Genomic DNA, 15,357 nt, shown 5'->3' with positions numbered 1-15,357 from the left:
GTGGAACTGTAACCTCTCTGACCCCTCCCCCACACACAGCGCCACAACATGGTGAAACGGGTCACCCTCTGCTGATGAATACCTAAGAGTTCGTCCCTTACAACATAACAGGAGTGACAGGTCTACCTAAGAAACAGAGGCAAATAAAACACAGGAGCCTGTCAAGATGAGGAGACAGAGAAGTATGGCCCGAAGGGGGGAACAGATCAAGATTCCAGTGGGAGAACTAAGCATCGAGGAGATAGCTAACCTAATATGCAGAATTCAAAATACTGGTGATAAAGATGTTCACTGGCTTGACAGATATGCTTGAGTATGGCAAATGCATAAGGGAAGAAGTGAAGACTATGCTAAGTGAATTGAAGGAAAACCCACATAAAACCAATGGTGAAGGGAAGGAAACCGGTGTTCAAATCAATGACTTGAAACATAAGGAAGAAAAATACAGTCAACCAGTACAGAATGAGGAAACAACAATTGAAAAAAGTGAGGAGAAGCTTAGGAACCTCTGGGACAACTTGAAATGTGCAAACATCCGAATCATAGGGGTGCCAGAAGGAGAAGAGGAAGAGCTAGAAATTGAAAGCTTATGTGAAAAAATAAGGAAGAAAAACTTCCCAAATTTGGTGAAAGAAGTAGACATACAAATCCAGGAAGCACAAAGAGTCCCAAACAAGCTAAACCCAAAGAGGAGCATACCAAGACACATCATAATTGAAATGCCAAAATTTCAAGATAAAGAGAGATCTTAAAAGCAGTAAGAAAAAAGAAAGAGAGTTACCTACAAAGGGGTGCCTATAAGACTATCAGCTGATTTCCCAAAAGAAACTTTGCAGGCAAGAAGGGACTGGCAAGAAGTATTCAAGGTGATGAAAAGCGAGGACCTACAACCTAGAATACTCTATCCAGCAAAACTATCATTTAGAATGGAATGGTAGATAAAGTCCTTCCCAGACAAGGTAAAGATAAAAGAGTTCATTATCACCAAACCATTATTATATGAAATGTTAAAGAGACTTATTTAAGAAAAAGAAGATCAAAACTATGAACACTAAAATGACAACAAACTCACAACTATCAACAACTGAATCTAAAAAATAAAAACAAAATCCAACTAAGCAACCCAGAATAGGAATAGAATCATAGGTATGGGGATCATTTGGAGGGTTATCAGTTGGGAGGGGGAAGGGGGTAAATGGGGAAGTGGTTCTGGAATTAAGAAGCATAATTGGGGTCAACTTCCAGCCAAGATGGAGGCTTAGACGGACACGTTCAGTTTTCCTCTACAACTAGAAAGAAATACAGCTACCTCAAAACAAAAGATAACCAGAAATTCCAGAAAATAAAACTATGTGGAAGCCCAATGTATGAAGTTATAAACCGGCAGTGCTCACCTGGATGGGTAGGAGGGGCAAAATCAGAACCAGAATGGAAAGGTTGGGCGGTGCTGTTTGCAGTAGCAGCAGGGAGAGTGGCAGGGGGAGCAATCCTGGCTGCAGTCCAGCCCTGGCAGCTTGCGACCCCAACACGGGGAAAGGCAGCTCCCCCACTACATTGGACAGTGAGGCCCAGAGGGCGGGAGGATGGATCCCAGTCTCCCAGAGGAGAATAACAGCAGGAATCCATTTTGGACCCCCGCCCCCACACAAAGCACCACAGCACAGTGAAAAAGGTCGGGATCACCGCCTGTCACCAGGTAGTGATGAATACACGGGGCTCTGCCCCCCACAGCCTGCCCAGGAAGCAAAGCAAAACACAAGTCTGTCAAAATGAAGGAGACAATGATTGAAATCCTGGTGACGCAGCTCACCAGGCAGCAGATGAAGAACCTGACAGACGAACAAATAAGAAACCTTTCAGAGGCTCAGTTCAGAGCTGTTGTTATAAGGTGACTTACAGAATTAACAAAAGATTTGGAACAGGACAGGGAAGGAAAGAAAGACACTCATATTGAAACATGCAAAAATACATATGAGACAAGTGGTGAGGAAATAAAATCCAGAGATCAAATCAACAAACCGGAACATAGAGAAGAAACAGTCAACCAGTGCAGAAAGAGGAAACAAAAAGTAAGGAAAGTGAGGAGAGAATCAGAAACATCTGGGACAGCTATAAGAGACCAAACATTCGGATTATAGGATTGCCAGAGAGAAAAAATTGAAAAATTATGTAAAAAAACAACGAAGCAAAACTTCCCAAACTTGGGGAAGGAAATAGACTTACAGGTTCAGAAAGCACAGAGAGTTCCAGAAAAACTGGACTCAGGGAGAACTACTCCAAGACACATTAGAAAGAAATTGTAAAAAATTAAAGATAAAGAGAGAATCTTAAAAGCAGCAAGAGAGAAGAAAAGAATCATGTGCAAAGGGGTCCCAATTAAATTATCAGCTGATTTCTCAAAGCAGACTCTGCAGGCTAGAAGGGACTGGCAATAAATATTCAAAGTAATGAGAATCAAAAACCTACAGCCACAAATACTCTATCCAGTGAAAATGTCATTCAGAATAGAAGGGCAGAGAAAGTGCTTTCAGGACAAAATAAAACTGAAGGAGTTCATTAGATCCAAACCACTATTACATGAGATATTAAAGGGACTGGTTTAGAAGAAGGAGGATCAAAACTATGAACATTAAAATGAAAACTGCATCACAACAACCAACAACAGAAGCTAGGGAATCGAAACAAAGACAAACTAAATAGGCAATGAGAAGGAAAAAAGAATCATAGGTATGGGGAACATACTGGGGGGAGGTCAGCAGGAAGGGGGAAAGGGAGGGAGATGGTATAGGAATTAAGAAGCATGGTAGGAGGGAATGGAATAGACAGGAAGAGGTTGAGAAGAACTATATGCACAACCAATGGACATGGACTGAAAGGGGGGGGACAACTAGAGAGGGGGTCACTGGATGGAGGGGAGCAGAGGGAAGAGAAATTGGGACAACTGTAACAGCATAACCAATAAAACATATTTTTTTAAAAAAAGCATAATTGGTTTGTACAAAATAGACAGGAGGAAGTTAAGAATAATACAGGAAAGAGTGAAGCCAAAGGAAGTATATGCATGGCCCATGGACATGAATTAAGAGGGGTGGGATTGCTGGGGGAAGTGGGGTACTGGGCAGAGGAGAGCAAAGGTGAAAAATTGGGATTGCTATAACAACATAATCAATAAAATATACTTTAAAAAGAAAGAAATACAAATTTGTAGGTACAGAACATACAGTGGGATGTTAAGAACAGTCTGGGAAATGGAGTAGCTGAAGAACTTATATGCATGACCCATGGACATGAAATAAGGGGGCGATTGCTTGAAGGAATGGGTATACAAGTGGAGGGGGGCGAGAGAAAAAATGGGACAACTTTAATAGCATAATCAATAAAATATATTTAAAATAAAGAAAGAAATTGGTTAGCAGATAAAACAACTATGGGATATTTGAACAATGGAATACTACTTAGCTATAAAAAAAGAAAAAATTTTACCCTTTGCCACAGTATAAATGGATCTGGAGAATATTATGCTAAGTGAAATAAGCCAGTCATAGAAAGACAAGTACCACATGATTTCACTCATGAACTAACATGCAAAATAGAGACAGACTCATAAGTATAAAATATGTCAGCTATGGGGGTGAAGGAAGAGTTTAGAGTGGGAGGGATTAAGTCAAAAGGGAAAAAGGACTCATGGACATGCAACAGTGTGATGATTTCAGGGAGAGGGGGTATAACAGGGCTAATTTGCAATAAAAAAAAACATTAAAAATGAATTTCTTAACTTATTCTTCCCCTTTATTCAACTCAGTTCCTTTGTGTACCACCATTCTCATGACCAAAGTGCTGTGTGTGTTGCTCTCTGGCTTCCCTGATGGCCCGGGCTAACTCCTGGTCATGATCAATATCCACATCCCTTGTGATCATGATGCGTGTCTCAATTCTTGTTTTAATTATTCCACCTTTTATAGTCTTGGTGATGTGTGTGGCTTTTGTTGTTGACACAGAATCAGACATGATGTGTTGTGTGGTCAGGAATATGCTGAGTCACGAACCGCCTGGCCATCAATCTGTGGAGATTCATATGGGATGGTTTTGGCCTCCGTTTGAACAATAGATACTTCCTTGGTAAAGATTTCTGTTATTTGTGAGGCATTAGAAATTATTACCATTTCTGTCTTTACCACAGGTGGCTCTGAATAGCAAATAATTTGTGAAAGAACAGCTATGTCAGCATGTGACACCTCTTTGTTAACTTAATGTTGCTCCTCTCTGTGTCTTCACTTACACCTTGCTTAATATTATCTTCCTATACAGTCTTCTCTGCATATATCCCTGTGGAAAATACATTTTCCTGGGTCACTATTTCTACTGTGATTACACTGACACCTGTTTGTTTGCCTGTGATGACTTCTGGCACTGGTTCCTCCCTCTCAACTACCTGGGAGGCTTAGCTGGATTCTTTTACCACTTCTTCACATTTTTCCTTTTCTTTCTTTATGGTGCCCTCTGTCATGTGGTGGTGGGGCCATAACTCCCATATCTTCCTCTTTGCTCTCCCTGCTGCTGCTGCTGCTCTCAAAAGACTGGGTCACAGGCTCCACATTATGGACCTCCCCAGGACCACTCCTAGGTGATGTATCCTTACAGTTCATTTCTTCCTTGATTACTCTTCCTTCTTTTCCATCCTCTGACTGCTTCTTCTCCTCCACTATACTCATAGCCTCATGTGAAAAACAGAAATCATGAAATAAACCAACTACACAAAGCTCTCTGAAAAGGTGAATTTGGCTTTTTTTGTCATTCCCTCTTTTGATCTGGGATAGAGATGCAGTGCTGGAGATGATACTAAGTGAGATTAAACATGAAGGTAAAAGCCATGTGACAGTAAGAGCTGAGTAGAAAAAAAAGAGGAGACTGAGTCACTGCTGGCAACATAAACCCACCATACAAATCCTGGACAACCTATTTCTGAACTTATTGTATGTGATAAAATGGTCTTTTGGTTAAACCACTATAATGAGGTTCCTATTATGTACTATTGAATACAAATCCTCAAGCGGCACAATGATTCTGGTAGTGAAATCATAGTTGTTTAAATAAATAACTCAATTGCTTCTCTTTCAAAAATGATTTTAGTTTTGGGAAAAGCCAGAAGTCACAGGGCACCAAATCTGGGCTATAGGGGAACTAAGTCACCTGATGTTTCACTAAAAAACTCTGCATGAGATGTGATGCATGAGCTGGTGTGTTGTCATGATGAATCTGTCAATTATTAGTTGCCTGTAGCTGTGGCCTTCTGGGTCATCCAAATAGCTTCCATGTAGAAATGTTTAAACTTAACATAAAATTTGATTCAAATTTGTAGCTCTACTTGCTCCGTCATTTTGCATGTGATGGTCATACAGTACACATGCTCACTCAACAGCATCTACCACCCCCACTGACTAGTGCAGGGAAGTCATCATTGTTCATGCATGTGAATTCCATTTCACTCTCTTTGGCTGCCAGGATACAATGATGTCACACGTACCATTTTTGTTATATTAACAATGGTTGGACTTTTTCCAGACAGACATCATATATCAGATTACCTCCTCCAATTTTTTTTTCACTTTCACATTTAGTAGAATCACTTCAAGTGAAGAATGCTTTTCTGAGCTTTTTACATGCTGTTTTTACTCCTATCATTAAACTATACATCTCCATCTGATTTTTATCATAGTTCATGGTATTTGAGTCTATCTACTCCATGAGATCATCTAAAATTGTGTCCTTGTATTACCTAGAGCTGCATATTTACACATAATAGACATTTAATTAATGCTGTTAATTGAATTGAGGCCAAAGAGTAAAAGGTACCATTTTCCCCACATGAATAATGTATTTAACAAAAAGTAAAATAATGAGTACCCTTTTACCTCAAATTTTCTATTATTAATATGCAGGATAACCTCTACAAATGATTTAAGGGCTCATTAGCCTAATTTTAGGGAATACTTAAGAACTTAACCCCCAATTTGCGTCCACAGCACTCAGGTTAGCAATCACAGATCACACTATTTTGTCCTGGGACAGTTGAGGGCAATTAAAACTTTGTTTTTACCTGAGTATACTGTGATCTTATTTCTAATCATATTAAGCATTATATAGTTCTGAAATGGATGAATTAGCCCTAGCTTGGATATAGTACTTATCACTTACTCAGAAAACCTACATCCCAAAATGTATGACTTAACTAGAGAAATACCATTGTTTTTTCATGTCTAATATAACTCTCAGCCACTCAGATGTTGTCACCTGCATCCGTGTGTCCAACTAAACTACCAGAAAAAGGAAGGCTTCAACATATGAATGTAAGAGGACATAAACATTTAGTTTATAACATAGATAGGACCTTATTTCAAATTCTCTCTTACTGTTCATTTCTTCCCTGACTACTCTTATATCTTTTTTGTTGTTGTTGTTGCCAACTTCCAATACATGAAAAATGTAATTAATTCTGCCTAACTCCTATACATAGGCCATTGTTTCTCAATCTCAAAACAGATCTGCACATACCCTGCTTTAGAATAGCTAATGTGCTTCTTAAAAAAATAGATTTTCTGCCAAACTCAGAAGGATTGGCTTGGAATAGGTGAGAAAATATCACAATCCAAGAGTAAAGCATTTTTACCTAAGTCTCCAGTTGATTCTATCTTACAATAAATTGTGTAATCTATACCTTATGTTTTAGAAATAATTACAATAAAATTTTTTTTAAAAAATATCATAACTTCTCTCAATATACATTTAAATTTTCTTTCTTTTAATATTTTACTTTTTATTCTTTTATGCATTTATATATTCTCACCAATCCCTAATAGCCCTGATATATGACTCCATTCATTTTAAATTCTGTATAAAGATATTTTCATTGTTAAGGTAGCATCCTCATGATATGTCTCACTTTCTTTTGGTCCTTGACATTTATTTGTTTTCTCTCATTTTGTGTTAAAGGTCACTTAAGTGGAGATTTTCTTTTCATTGCTTCAAAAATATATATAGTGTGTACCCACCAGGGACTATGCTTGGCTCAGTTTCTTTACCATCATGGGAATTTGGAAATTAATATGAAAGTTTTTGTCATACTTCATATTTGGGTTGGGTCAAAGTAGTGAAGTTTACCTCAAACAACTGGGAAAAAAAATAAAATCACTTTAAGACACCATGCTTTGTGGATTTATATAAAACAGTACATATACATCAAGAGTGTCTGACAAATTATGGGCTTTCATTTGCCAGCAGTGTTACCCTAAGTGCAAGATCTCAGGTGCTAAATGGTGTATATTTTGAAGGAAATCTTTGCTATAACATTCTCCTAGTCCTGTAAATTATCAACATTAGAGCAATGACTTTATGTTACTGCTAGTTATTTTCAAACCTTAGTTCTGAAAACTACAGTATGCCTCTCAGGATGAGTTGACATGAGTGGTTGTCATGTCAAAGACAAATATGTTATTATCCTGTCATTTTTGCCAAAGTCTGGTCCTCAGATTCATTTATACCAGCACTGATAGCACAGCCGCATTCTGTCATCATAATCACAGACCTCCTCCAGGCTTCACTGAATTCTATTCAAATTGATATTAATCAAAACAAAGTTGAAGATGATATGAAACAAGATTAGCCACCATAAAACCTATTTTTAATAAAACTAAATGACCATTATCACCTTCCCAGTGGAGTGCACCTAATTTAAATTTCAGGGGAGTAAAATTTAGTACCAGGTAGTGTTTGGAATACACTCAATAGTAAAGATTACTATGTACATTTTTGTATTTGGGTTAGAGAGATAACTACTAAATTTATGTGGAATCAAATTTCTTTGTCTAAACGTTATGCTTCCCAAAATAATTAGTATCTTGTGTTTAGTAAAAGAAGCAATAATCATAGAACTATAGAAATATAATAGATTTTTCAAGTGAACCTATTTCAGGTTTTTCAAAACTTCATTAAACTTGAAAAAAAATCTAGGTATTTATCAAGTATACTTTAGGTGTCCTATGTAATTGTTGATTGTTTAAAAATGAGAAAAAATTATCTCCAATTATGTTGTATTTTTATATCAAAGATATATATACTTGCATTTTAATATATTTCATGAACTATTTTCCCTAGACACATTTGATCTCAAATGCAATTATGTTATACAAGTATATAGAGCATCATCAGAAAATAAATGATAAAAATGTGAACAGTGAAAGTGTTAACTTATGAATATGAACATTATATTTTACTTGTTTCATGTATCTAAGGGACAAAAAATAAAAAATCAATTGCATGATAATACACATTGCATTCATGCTCTAGTTTGCTTATCATATTTTATTATCATTTAATTTATATAAGCCACACCATTTAAAATGCCATCAAAGGCAAAATATAAAAAGTCTAATGTTCTACTTCATTATTAATTGCATATTAGATTTTATTAGAGTACACAATATTTCTAATATAATTAATGTGAAAAAGTTTCTACTTAAAAACATTTCTAAAAAATTAAAAATTTCAAATCTAGTTTGTTTCTCTACTACTAAGACACAGTGGACACTAACATATTGGGTTGCTGATCCAATATCTATTCTATCCTCACTCTCTTTTACCTAATTCAATTCACAGAGCCACCCACTTCCACAAAGACATATGGGTTGGAAAAGCCTGATCCCATTTCTGATATTCTACTCTGTCTAAGCTCACCATAATAATTATGGTGAGCTTAGACAGCTAGAGACTGATTTAGAAACCATCATTTGACCAGCACCAGCTAATGAAGCATTTGAGCTAGTCAATCGAGGGGCTTCTCGAAAAGTGACACAGGAAGAGATGATTTCTTCTTCTGGCCTTTGTTATAACCAGATGAAATATCTGGAATTGTTATAGCAATCTATACATGAGTGTTAAGATAAAGACATAAAGTAGAGTATGGAATATGCAATAGGACCTAGGATCCATGTTCCCCCTGTAATTCAGCTTAAGACAGTGTAGACCAAGTTTCTTAGTTACTTAAACTGAACATAACTGAAATAGCAATCTTCCTTAAAAACAACCAGATGATGATTATGCAACATTTAAAGACATCTAGATGAGATTCTATTACTTTCAGAGATCAGGAAACATTCTTCCTTGTCTTTAGCTTAATCTTGCCTAATGTCACAGGTCACTACCATTATTTTTGACAAGATGGGGATTAAAATTCCATTAGAGGGAATGGTGTCTGGTTCTTACAATATGTTAATTAGGCAACAAGCAAATAAAACTAAAAACCCAGGAGCTTCTCTTTTTTTAAGTGAGGCATGAAAAAAATTTGCTATTGGCTTTAAATACAAAAAGAAAATGTCTAGTTCCTTGGTGAGCAAGTACTCTTGAGCAGATTCCTTTTGTACTGTTTACAACTTATTGATACATAGAATGCCTTAGTAGACTTGCTGTAGTATGAATTCAATAGTTTGTTAGAGAAGATATAATCACATTGATGTGTCATAGTGAATAAAAATGCCTCAAAAAAAATGTTTTTTACCAGTACTGTAATCTTATAATCAAGACATTTTGTCTTCACAGACTGTGCTGATATTAAATGTTGCAACATAGATAAGATAAATAAGAATCTTTGCTAAAACAACTGAAAATAAAGTAAGATAACGGAAAGGCAAAATTAATAATGGACATGCTTAGACTCCCCTTACAATACTCACACAAAAGAAGTATAATCTCATGGTTTCCATATCTTATTTCTCTGCTGCTTCCCTCTGCTGTGTTCTGGTATTTAACATAATTTTTACCTTTTAAATACTGCTTTCAAAGCCAGTCCTCTGTTTACAAATGACATAAAATAATGTACTGGATTATAAAAAGAGAAGAAAATCAATAAGAAAATGGCAAAACAACAAAAAGAACCATCAACAAAACAGAAATCTTTTGAAGAGTTTTGAAAGATATAACACAGAGAAACAAATACTTCAGAAAACCATGATTAAAATGTCTAACGGTATTTTATGAAAATAGGAGAGGGTCAGGGATTTAAAATCTCAGAGTATAATAAATGAATATGAGAAAAAGAAAGTTATTGAGATATCTATTATGATGATTAATTTGGGAACTACATTTGAAGCAGGTAGGCCAGGGCACCTTGCCCCTTCCCACGTGTGCTATGCAGCAGGTAGCAGTAGTCCTTGCCCTCTGGCTGGATCAGTGAGAGTGAGGGTGGAAAGGCAGGATTGTGGCTGTGGTAACACCGGACCATAAGAAGGAGAGAAAAGTTCCCCAACACACATGAATAACTGGCAGAAGCACATTGCTGGAAAGAGTACAACTAGACCTACTAGAATCTGGAAATCAAAGTCGTCGGCAGCCGTCCATCTCGAGAGACGATGGTGTAGCTTCTTAAGAGTCTATCTGCACCGCCGAGAATGGCTGTGCAGTCCGACTCGGGAGTGACACGGTATCTGTCTCCTCCCGTGTTGAATCGACATCTTGCGATGACGCTGGAGTGTCCTCTCCAGTGAAGCTGAAGCTACAGAGCCTGGGCAAGGTGATATGGAGGTTCTGCTGTTGCCCATGCAGCAGACCCCCCCTCTCTTCGCAGCTGAAGGGTCCAAGGGAAAGATGGAGTCAATACAGCTTGGCTTCAGGTGCGCCGCAGGAGTTGCCGGTGTTGACTACAACGTCAAACCACCTTAGGGACTCCGGCTCCGGATTTTCTGTCGGGGTTTACTCCCTTAGCCTTTCCCCTGAAGAGGTATGCCGCAAGGCAGCGGAGGTTTTTTGGAGTCAGAGTTTTCCTTCTCTGATGTGCCCTGACTGGAAGATCAAACCAGCGACACTTAGCTCGCAGGCCGACGCTCAATCCACTGAGCCAAACCAACCAGGGTACAAAGGGAAATCAAAGTAGAAAGAGGATAAGAAGTATTCCAAAACCATTACCTTAAAATAGAAGGATCAGGCTCAACAGAAAAAAATCTTTATTCCCCAGAGAGTAAAAAAAATAAAAATAAAAAAAATGCTAGGATGAAATTTTAAATCATTAAGGACAAAAATAATACTCAAAATATTTTCAGATATTAAATAAAGAAAATAAAATTTGTATCAACTTTTTCATTATCTGGGTGTTAGAACATAATGGATTAATATATCCATAATGCTAACAACAACAACAAAAAGCCTCAACTAAGCAATCCTATCCTCAGTTTACATACAAATATATGGGGATGAGGGGTGAGGAATAAGAATATTTTAGAAGATGCAAAGACTATGAATGAAGAAATTGCATGAGACCATACACAAACATATAAATATGGTTCAAGATAAAAAGTATAAAATACAAAAGTGGAGGCATAGATAGAAACGCTACGTCTCCATCACAACTAAGAAGGAATTTACAACCACTTCAAAACGAAAAAAAAGAAAAAAGAAAAATAATCAAGAAAATTGAAACTACAGGGAAATTCAGCAAAGAAATAAAAAAGAAAATTTCAGCCAGAAAAGTAGGAGGGGCAGAACTGGGATGGAGAAAGAGAGGTGTGGAGCATTGGCTACAGGTTGGGGGCTTGGCGGCAGCAGCAGCCGGTGGCGCAACTAGTGGTGCAGTTAGCTGCATGGGTTAGTGCCACAGCTAGTGGCACAGAGACTGAAGCTGCGACAAAAAGCACAGTCATACATCTTAAATCACTGAAGCGATCCCAGCCCCAGACCAGATCACACAGTGCATGGTTCCAGTGCTGGGGAAAATAGAGCCACATTGCTTCTAACTGTGAAAGCCAGTGGGGGGTTGGGGCAGAGGAAGAAACTGCTGGTCTCTTGACAGAGGCAGCTTGTTTAGTATGGGAAGTAAGAGAAATGCCTGAAAAAGGGGCGAGTGATGAGCAGGCAGCACAGCACCCTCTCAGACCCCTCCCCTACATACTGCACCACAATATGGTGAAAGAGGTCATCAGCAGTGATGAATACCTAAGGCTCCACCTCTTTACAATGTAACAGGTGTGATGGCTCTACTCACAACACAGAAGCAAACACAGAAAGCTGTCAAGGTGAGGAGACGGAGAAGTTCAGCCCAAAAGCAGGGGAAGATCAAGGTTCCACTGATAGAACTAAAGGATGAGGAGATAGCAAACCTAACAAATGAGATAACCAATCTAACAGATGCAGAGTTCAAAGTTCTAGTGATAAAGACACTCACAGACTTGACAGAAACAAATTAATCATGACAAAGAAGAAATGAAGGCTATACTAAGTAAAATGAAGGAAAATCCACATGAAATTAGAGGTGAAGGAAAAGAAACCAGGGTTCAAATCAATGAGTTGGAACATAGGGAAAAATAAACAGACAACCAATACAAAAGAGGAAACAAGAATTCTTAAAAAATGAGGAGAGGCTTAGGAACCTCTGGGATAGTTTTAAATGTGCCAACATCCAAACTATAGGGGTGCCAGAAGGAGAAGAGAAACAGCAAGAAATTTAAAAAATTTGTGAAAAAATAATGAAGGAAAACTTTCCTAATTTGGGGAAGGAAATAGACTTACAAGTCCAGGAAGCACAGAGAATCCCAAACAAGCTAGACCTAAGGAGGACCACACCAAGACACATTAAAATGCCAAAAGCTAAGGATAAAGAGAATCTTAAAAGCAGCAAGAAAAAAGAAGGAAATTACCTACAAAGGAGTACCTATAAGACTGTCAGCTGATTTCTCAAAAGAAACTTTGCAGGCAAGAAGGGACTGGCAGGAAATATTCAAAGCCATGAGAGGCAAAGATCTACAACCAAGACTACTCTATCCAGCAAAGCTATCATTCAGAATGGAAGGGCAGGGAAAGTGCTTCTCAGACAAGGTAAAGCTAAAGGAGTTCTCCATCACCAAGTCATTATTATATAAAATGTTAAAGGGACTTATTTAAGATAAAGAAGATCAAAACTATGAACAGTAAAATGACAACAAAATCACAACTATCAACAACAGAAGCTAAAAAATAAAAATAGAAACAAACTAAGCAGACAAACAGAGTGGGAACAGAATCATACATAGGGGAAGCACGTAGAGGGGCGTCAGCTGTGAGAGGGAAGGAGGGAGAAGGAGGGAAATGGTTCAGAAATTAAGAAGCATAGTAGAAGGGTGAAGAATAAACAGGGGGATGTAGAGAAGAGCTTATACATATGACCCATGGACATGGACTGAGAGGGGTGGGACTGCTGAGGGGTGGTGCTGGGTGGAGGGAAGCAAAGGGAAAAGAAGTTAAGACAACTATAACAGCATAATCAATAAAACATTTTTTTAAAGTCTAAAATACAAAAACTATTAGTGAAGAAAATGAACCCTCTAATTAATTTATGCTTAATTAATTATTAATAATTAATGTAAAAAAGTAATAACTGGGAAATGAAATTCCATGTGACCAAAATAAGTATTAAGAGAAATGAGATGGAAAGACAAGTAAATGTATAGAAAATCCTGTGGGATTTCATGAGTGCTTTCAATTTCTTGACCTTGTGGAATTGCTGCAAGTGCTCACAGATTTTCTAATACAGATCATATGTGTGACATTTTGGGGGGAAAAAAGCCATCAAAATTCCCCAAAGGAAAATAAAATATAATTTAAATATATTCAGAGGAAAGTGGAGGTATGGATACCAATTCATCCCTGAAATAGGCTTTGGGCTGAACCAGTTTTATTGCCTGATAGCTAACAAAAAGATTATTTCTTTGTTGTACAATCTACTTCAGAGAATAAGGAGTAAAAAGATAGAAAGCATTCCAGCACAATCTCTGAAACTTACTTTACAATGATTCCAAAAGACGACAAAAAAAAAAAAAAAGCACAAATCTATAGCTACTGCTCTTAGTTCTAAACACAAATATAAAAACTTAAATGAAATATTAGAAATAAGACCAATAAATTTTCTAAAAATTTCAAGGCTCATTTAACATTAAATAACAAATTAACTCTTACTAAGATATAAAAGGAATAAAACAAAACTCTTCTCAATAGTTCAGAATATCTCCTTCTAGCTAAGTAATTATACTAAGAAATAAATGAGAACATTCTTAAACTTATTTAACAAACATCTACCAAAAACTATGACAAATATCAATTTTAACATTGTTGTATTAGATATAACACTTAAAAAGAGAAAGTACAAAAGCATTATGATTAAAAAAGAGAAAAAAATACCAGGATATATGTTAAGTACCATTACTATAATATTTTCACTGTATGTTTAATATGGTAAGTAAGTGAATAAAATAAAAAATAGAAACATTGAAAAAAGATAAGGATCTTGCTATTTTAGATGCTATTAACTTTTCTTTGGAAATAATTGTATACAGTTTAAGATAAAAGAGGGACTTTAAATGATTTGTAAAAGGATAAACTAAATTATCTACTATGTGGTTTTGTACAAGGGGGACACATTTTGAAAAACAACAGTAGGAAATTAGATCTCTACTGCACATATATTATAATAAATAATATTACAAAGTTAAAAATAAATGTCACACTTAAAAACATATTTGGAAATAATTAACATCAGATAAAAACAGAGTGCAGGGTCCAAGACCCCCAAATAGTGAGGTGGGCTCTGGTCCAGTGGTGAAGAAGAACTTCCACGGAGTCTTTGGGAGGCTTTGCATGCTTTATTGGTGCTGAATGGCCAAGATGGTTGGTGGTACACTCTCATGTCTACTGCACAGGGCAGCAGGCTTATATACCGCTATAAAGAAAGGTGGCTTCTAGCCCAGAATTACATCAGTTATTGGAATTAGTTACACCAGTGGTTATATAATAGCTGTTGTGTCAGCTACCAGAATCCAGGTGCTGAATCAGCTATCTGGAATTCACACTCCGGAAGTAGGCCCAACTCCATCTTAAGCCTTGGCCACATATCGACAGGGGTCTCACCCTGACACACATCAAAACTGATCTTAGACTTCCGGCCAAGATGGAGGCATAGATAGACACACTGCATCTCCCTCCACAACTAAGAAGGAATACAGCTACCTCAAAACAGAAACAACCAGAAGTTCCAGAAAGTCAAATTGCATGGAAGTCCAACAAACAAAGATATAAAGAAAAGATACTCATCCAGACAGATAGGAGGGGCAGAGCTGGGGCAAAGAAAACGTGGTGTGGTGGTGGCAACTGGCGGTGGCAGCAATTCAATGGAAAGCACAGTTACACATTTTAAAAAGTCAGGAGGGACACCTGGGGAGCATTCCCAGCTCCTCACCAGACTGCGAAGCTCATGGTTCCAGCACTGGGGAAAATCAAGCCTCATTGCTTCTGACTGTGCAAACCAGTGTGGGTTTGGGTGAAGGCAGAAACTGGCAGTCTCTCAGC

General features: G+C 37.4%; 1 pseudogene; it reads right to left on the bottom strand.

Moving 5' to 3' along the window:
• Positions 1 to 3,776: 3,776 nt before the first annotated feature.
• Positions 3,777 to 15,357, bottom strand: part of LOC150021958 (band 4.1-like protein 2 pseudogene) — a 191,204-nt pseudogene continuing 179,623 nt past the window's right edge.

This window comes from Furipterus horrens, unplaced genomic scaffold, assembly GCF_987537825.1.
Source record: "Furipterus horrens unplaced genomic scaffold, mFurHor1.1.pri manual_scaffold_1, whole genome shotgun sequence".
Classification (NCBI taxonomy): Eukaryota; Metazoa; Chordata; class Mammalia; order Chiroptera; family Furipteridae; genus Furipterus; species Furipterus horrens.
This window is presented reverse-complemented; position numbering and strand designations above follow the sequence as displayed.